This window comes from Podarcis cretensis (genome assembly GCF_951804945.1).
Source record: "Podarcis cretensis genome assembly, chromosome: 2".
In the NCBI taxonomy this organism is placed as follows: domain Eukaryota; kingdom Metazoa; phylum Chordata; class Lepidosauria; order Squamata; family Lacertidae; genus Podarcis; species Podarcis cretensis.
This window is the reverse complement of record NC_137171.1, coordinates 126,423,909-126,429,908: the sequence shown is the minus strand read 5'-3', so window position 1 is coordinate 126,429,908 and position 6,000 is coordinate 126,423,909.

Below are 6,000 nucleotides of genomic sequence, written 5' to 3'. Positions count from 1 at the left end.
TCTTGGTTTCATTAGGCAGGGAGTTCCAAAGGAGAGAAAGGAGAGGAAAACACTCCCGGGGGGGCATATTTACATGTATTCATTTAATCTTAAAATTTCTATACTTCAACTGTAGATTTCAGGTGGTTCACAATGTAATGGCAGAGGCAAAGATGGCAGAGGAGGAAGGAGGACCATCAAGCTCACCCTAAGACAGGGAGCAAACACTACAAAATCCAAAGATGAGAAGGGATTTCCTCAGAGGGAAAGAGACCCAGGCATCACCAACGGCAGACAGTGTTGGTCTGCAGAAGAGAGGGATTGTAGGGGTTGGACTAGATGACCCCTGAGGTCCCTCCAACTCCATGAGTCTTTGAGGAGGAAAAAGGCTTCAGAGCCCCCTGCTTGGTCCTTCCAGGAGCAGTCCCCGTTCCAGATACCAGGTTTGAAATTTGGGAGAGGCCCTTTGATGATCTTAGACTCTTGGGACCAAGTGCCCTTGGCAGACTCTCCTTCTTCAAACGGCCCCATTTCAAGGCAAATGGGCCCCTTCACATTCACAGGACCTGCGGCTCTTTCAGCTGAGTGGGGCCCTGGTCTCCTGCCCCACAGCCTTGCCCTGGCAGCTCTCCTGCCACACGATACTTTGCCCTCCCCACACGATACTTTGCTGAAGGTTCTCCTTTGCTTCTGCCTTGAGATCCAGGAGAATGTTTGCTCTTCTGCTGAAAGAGGATCTGCAAAAGGGATCCCATTCCCCCTTCTAAAGAAACTGTGACAACTGCAAGGTATAATATTGCACAGCAGGCTGGGCCTTGTCTGCCAGTCCCTGTGATGTCCCTGCAGAAGCCTTGGCCCCAGAAGGGACGCCTCTCCCAAACCCCTCTCTGGGGGGTCATGTCCCTCCTGGAGCCTCTTGCCAGGGGGAGGAAGAGCTGGATGACTCTTTCGACTTGCATTCATTTTCGGAAGGAGGCATTCCTACAAGGCGCACACAGAACAGGGGCAGAATGGGGAGAGGAGGGAAAACAGCAGATCAAGACCCCCGAAAGCAGTGAACCCTTCCCTGGGGGTGCAGGGACATGTTCTGTGCCCCTGGTCTTCCACTGGTGGGTCGCAGCCTGATCCCATGGGGGCTGAAACAGGAGCCCTGAGACCTTGCAGATCTAAAGATGGAGAAATGCATGTTTGGCTTGAAAGGGGGTCTGGGGTCTGGAAAGGTTGAAGAGACCTGTCTCTGCCCCACAGCCAACTCATGAAGGAGGTCTGGCCAGCCTGACTGGGCCACATCCTGGCCGTTGCTGACCTGAAACACCCCCACCCTCTCCTGTGGGTTGTGCCCCATAGCCTTGAGGACTTGGAGGGGTCTCTGCCCCTTCTCCCCTCTTCCTCCTCCCTCCTGCCTTAGGAAGAGATGACCCACTTTGCTCTCCTGACGCTGCTCTCCAAGGAAATCTCCTCCCACCTTGAGCCAAGGAGCCCCTATTCCTCTAGCAGAGGATGCTATGGGGCTTGCCCAGCCCCACTCCATTCAGCTCAGCCATTCCCAAGGGGGTCCTTCCCTAAAATGGCAATTCCTCTTAAGCCATTGCTGCTGGGCTGAAATGGGGGGGCTGTGCTGGGGGGGCTGGAAGCTACTTCTCTGTGAGGAGGTTTTGCTGCGCTCCCGGTTGACCTCCGTCTCCTGGATCGTGGCCAGCTTCCCTCTTTCATTTCCCTGAATGCTGAGCTGTGCTCCAGGCCTCCATGTGGGGGGAAGCGAAACTCCCCCCAGCGCCTTTCTGCAGCGTCTCCTCTGCTGCCAGAAACAAGGGGGCAGAAGGAGGCAGAGGTGGGGGAGGGAGACATGTGCTATGGGCCCAGAAGTCCTGCTTCTGTCACCAGGGAGCAGACTGCCTGGATCCTGCCCCTCCTGTCCTGGGACCCCCTTGCCCCCCTCCTCTTGGTCTGTTTCTTCCTCCAAGAGGCCTCCTTCCCAGCCTCAGGCAGGAGCTGCATGGACACCCAAATTATACTGGCACTGCCTGCAAGGAGAAATCTAGCACAGCAGGGAGGAAGGCTGCAGGCCAAGCCGTTGCCCCAGTTTCCTGCTTGCAGGGAGGTTATTCTGCTTCTCCTTCACATTGGGGAGAGGGCAGCAAAAACATGAAGCTGCAGCTACAATGGAGCAGTCCTTTCTCCTATGGGAGCCATTGTGGAATAAAGATCTGAAGTTCACAGCCTCAGTGCCTCTGGGGGTCCACAAAACCCTCATTTCTCACACCCAGTTTGTCCCCTGGCAGCCCATCCCTGAGCTTCTTGTATTCCGAAGAGATCTTGACCCAGAGTTTCCTCCTCTCTCTCTCTCTCTCTCTCCCTCTCTCTCTCCAGCCAAGGTCCTTCTCTGTGGAAGTGACTCCTCCACTCTTAAACTGAGCCTTTGCCCTCAGGTGTTGCTGCTCTTTTGTGCCACCACCAGGAACTGGGCCAATGTGCAAATCCAGTTATGGGACTGGAAGCTCATGTACAGATACCCTGCAACTGTGGGCGTAGCCATGATTGTTTTTTTTGGGGGGACAGGCCTTTTGTTAGGGGGCAGAACCTCAGTTTGCTTTGTATTTGAATTGATTTTTATTGATTGGGGGCAGCTGTCTACCCCCCACCCCCCAGCTGTGCCCATGCTTACACCCTATTTGATTGGTCCTTTTTCGAAGCATTTTTTCCTTCAGAAAAACGAGATGCAGAGAATTCCCACTATGGGGGGGGGGCTGAGTGCTGTGGTAAAATTGCCTCCTTCCTCTTTGAAGCAAAATGCAAAATGCAGAGTCACAAGCCCACAGCTTGCAAACGTTGTTTTTGGAATATGAAGAGTCTGCCATTTGCAGTTTTGCCTTGTTACGGCAAAAATCTGGGTGCTAGGCTGCTCTGCCACCCAGCTCATCGGACTAAGTCCGTGGGTCCCTGCGGAGGAAAATGAGCTCAGCCGGAGACAGGAGCAAACAGCAGAAGATCCAAGTTTATTGCGCAACAGGTTCAAGGCAAGATTGAACAGTGAGAAAGGGGTGACATGAGTTTTTGAAACTCCCTCCATGTCCCAGAATACAGTGCAAAACACGTCATGAATACATTAAAGGGAGGTTGGGTTACACAGATTACATCATGAATATATTAAAGGGAGGTTTGGTTACACAGATTAACATATGGAGGAGGGAGGGGGAATATGCAGAGCTGGAGATATGCACAGATAAACACTTCCTGGGGATGAGAAAACAATGGTCCCAAATATGCATAGTCTGCTACCTGACATTGCCTGGAGGAAAGGCTGATCAGAGCGATTTGACAGGATTAGGGTCTTAACACCTTGCTTGAGGGATTATGCTGGACAGGGGTGTGTGATGGAGTCCTAGAGAAATTGAGCAAATATATTGTAGCGAAGAAGGTGAAGAAGACATGCCCCCCCCCTTCCGTATCAGTCCCCCATTCGGAGATAGATTTGCATTAAAGTTCTGTAAGAACTTGCAAATCTTTTCTCCGCACCCTAAATCTCGGTGAAGGTAGGGGTGCCGTGTGAGTGGGAATAGGCCCTAATGGAAAAGGAGGTGGGTTGAGCAGGGCAGCAAAGGAGGGAGCAACACTGACCAATACAATGTACATGCGTGTTATAGATATGCGCTAACTAATAACTTGGTATCTACCGTACCAGAGGTGTGGGTTTATGCAAACTTGAAAGGGACTTGCAAATCATGCCTCTTAAGGCCATTTGCAAGTATAGTAATGCAGATAGCTGGATATAGGATATCGCGTAAAAGGACACCTGTCGTATTTTGTTTAATAGTGGTCTATGCTTTACATTTAGCAGGAAGGTCCACTACTGACTGGAAAAAAAAATGCAGTTTGCTTTGTTCCCCGCCATTTTTGTGTTCTCAGGTGTCAAGGTAGCTCTTCTGTGGTCTCACAGTAGTGGCAATCCCTGGTGAATCCACTTAGGGCTTTCATATTAACCATGTTGCCTGGCACCCATCACAGCTGGCACAGGTTTGGACACGTCCTGAGGGAAATATCCTAGCCTTGGCCATTCCATGGGATTTTATTATTATAGGCTCTGGTCTTGCAGTCATGGGAAGTTGCTCACTTGCACATTAAGGACCAAAAGCTAATTGCAGCCTGGATACACTTGCCCAATTCAAACTGAGTCCAATTTGAATTTATCTTGCCCCATGGTTCTCGACTTCCCAAACCAATCAGTTAAAATAAAACCACTCTTAAAGGGCACTCGTCCAAATAAGTCAATTTAACTCTATAAGGGATTATTCCTGCTAAACCAAAGCATATATACCTTACTGAAGCTTCTCCTTGGTAAAGTGAGTTTTAGCACATTTTTAAAATGGGTAGGGAAGTTGGCAGAGTGCCAGGTGAAACAACAAAATATGGTTATAAATTTATCTAAGTCTAAACATTGGACTACATAATAGCCTGATCTGTTAAAAGGCATAAAATGCATGCGGATCCTCCACTGGGGTGTAAGGAATAAGACATTAGACATAAAACACTTACACACAAAAATAGCCACAAAAATAGCCCCCCCATTTGTGGAAATGACACACTGTCAGACACATTTCAACATTCCTACGTAATAACACATAATACAAAACAAACTAATTAAATACCAGTTGCATATCTTGAGACGATTGGGATATTTTATATATGTATCTTGAGGTTCAAAAGTCAGAAAATGTCCTTGTAATTCAACTCCACCCCCCGGCAGTCTATATCCTTTGAAAGAGATAGCTGTGGCCACTTTGAAAACTTTGGTGTCTGTTGTTGTGGTGGCGAAGCTTTTCATTGGATCTGTAGTAACACACTTGTAGAAGTGATATCCTGTAAGGGCAGGGTGAACTTAAAAGACACAGTTAAAATAATAAAACACACACACAAACACACACAATGACCTATGAGGAACCAAAATAAATAAATGCTAAGACACAGAATTTTAAGAAATCTGAAGTAACAATGAAAATAAAAGAGTGTTTCTTGATGTGACAACATCGGCTAGAATGTTAATAGCAAAATACTGGAAAATGACTTAATGGCAATTTAAAGTTGTGCAAGTACCTTGAACTAGCCAAATGACAGAATTAATAAGAAATGCTCAGGCAAAAGGTAAACAAATACCATTCCACAAACAATGTTTGGTTATGCTTCGATTAATTTCATAGACCATGGAAAAACGGATTAAATAAATGGAAACAGATTATTTGTAACTTTAAAAGCGTCAAAGCCACAAAGAGATGGAAGTCACTACTACAGCAGGGATTTCACAGAACAGAAAGAAAGTTGTTGTGGGAGGAAAAAAGGGACAAACACTTTGTTATCGGGGTTCACATATCCTGTTAAAAGGGAAAATTATTTCATGTGAGAAGCCTGTCAGGAAATGCTGTTTCTAAAATTGCACATAAACAAAGTCTGTGACTTAAATCCCATTGCGGGGTGGAATGCTTTGATATTTACCTGTGAAAAGAACTTGGCATGTTAAGATTTCAAACTTGGGACACATTAAGGGTGATTTCTCTCAATGGTTCCAAGTTTTACATAAACCTCCTCTCCCCCCCCTCTACAGTTCCCCCTCCTTCCTCTCTCTCTCTGATCTAGTCTCTGTGCATGTGTGGAGTTCATGTCTCAGCAAATCTTCTATACTATTGAAATGTCGCATCTTTTGGCAAAATTAGAATTTGAATAAGGGAAGGGTAAGGAGGAGTAGATTTTAAAAGAGGGTTAGATTTAAAACAAAAAAGAGAAACTCAGCAATTGAAGTATTCACCAACAAAAGCTAGCAATTTCAGCCCAAGCAAACCGACTGCTTCCTTTATGTACAGGAAAGGGCTAATATCCCTCTGGCCATTCGCGGAACAATGCCACGCCCTTATATATGGGGAAAATGGCCAGAGAGTCAGAATTCATAGGATTTTTTTTTTTTTTAACATTCTAAGTTATTTCGGCCTTCCCATTTGCAGACAAAAATTTTCTGCCCCTTTATTTACAGGA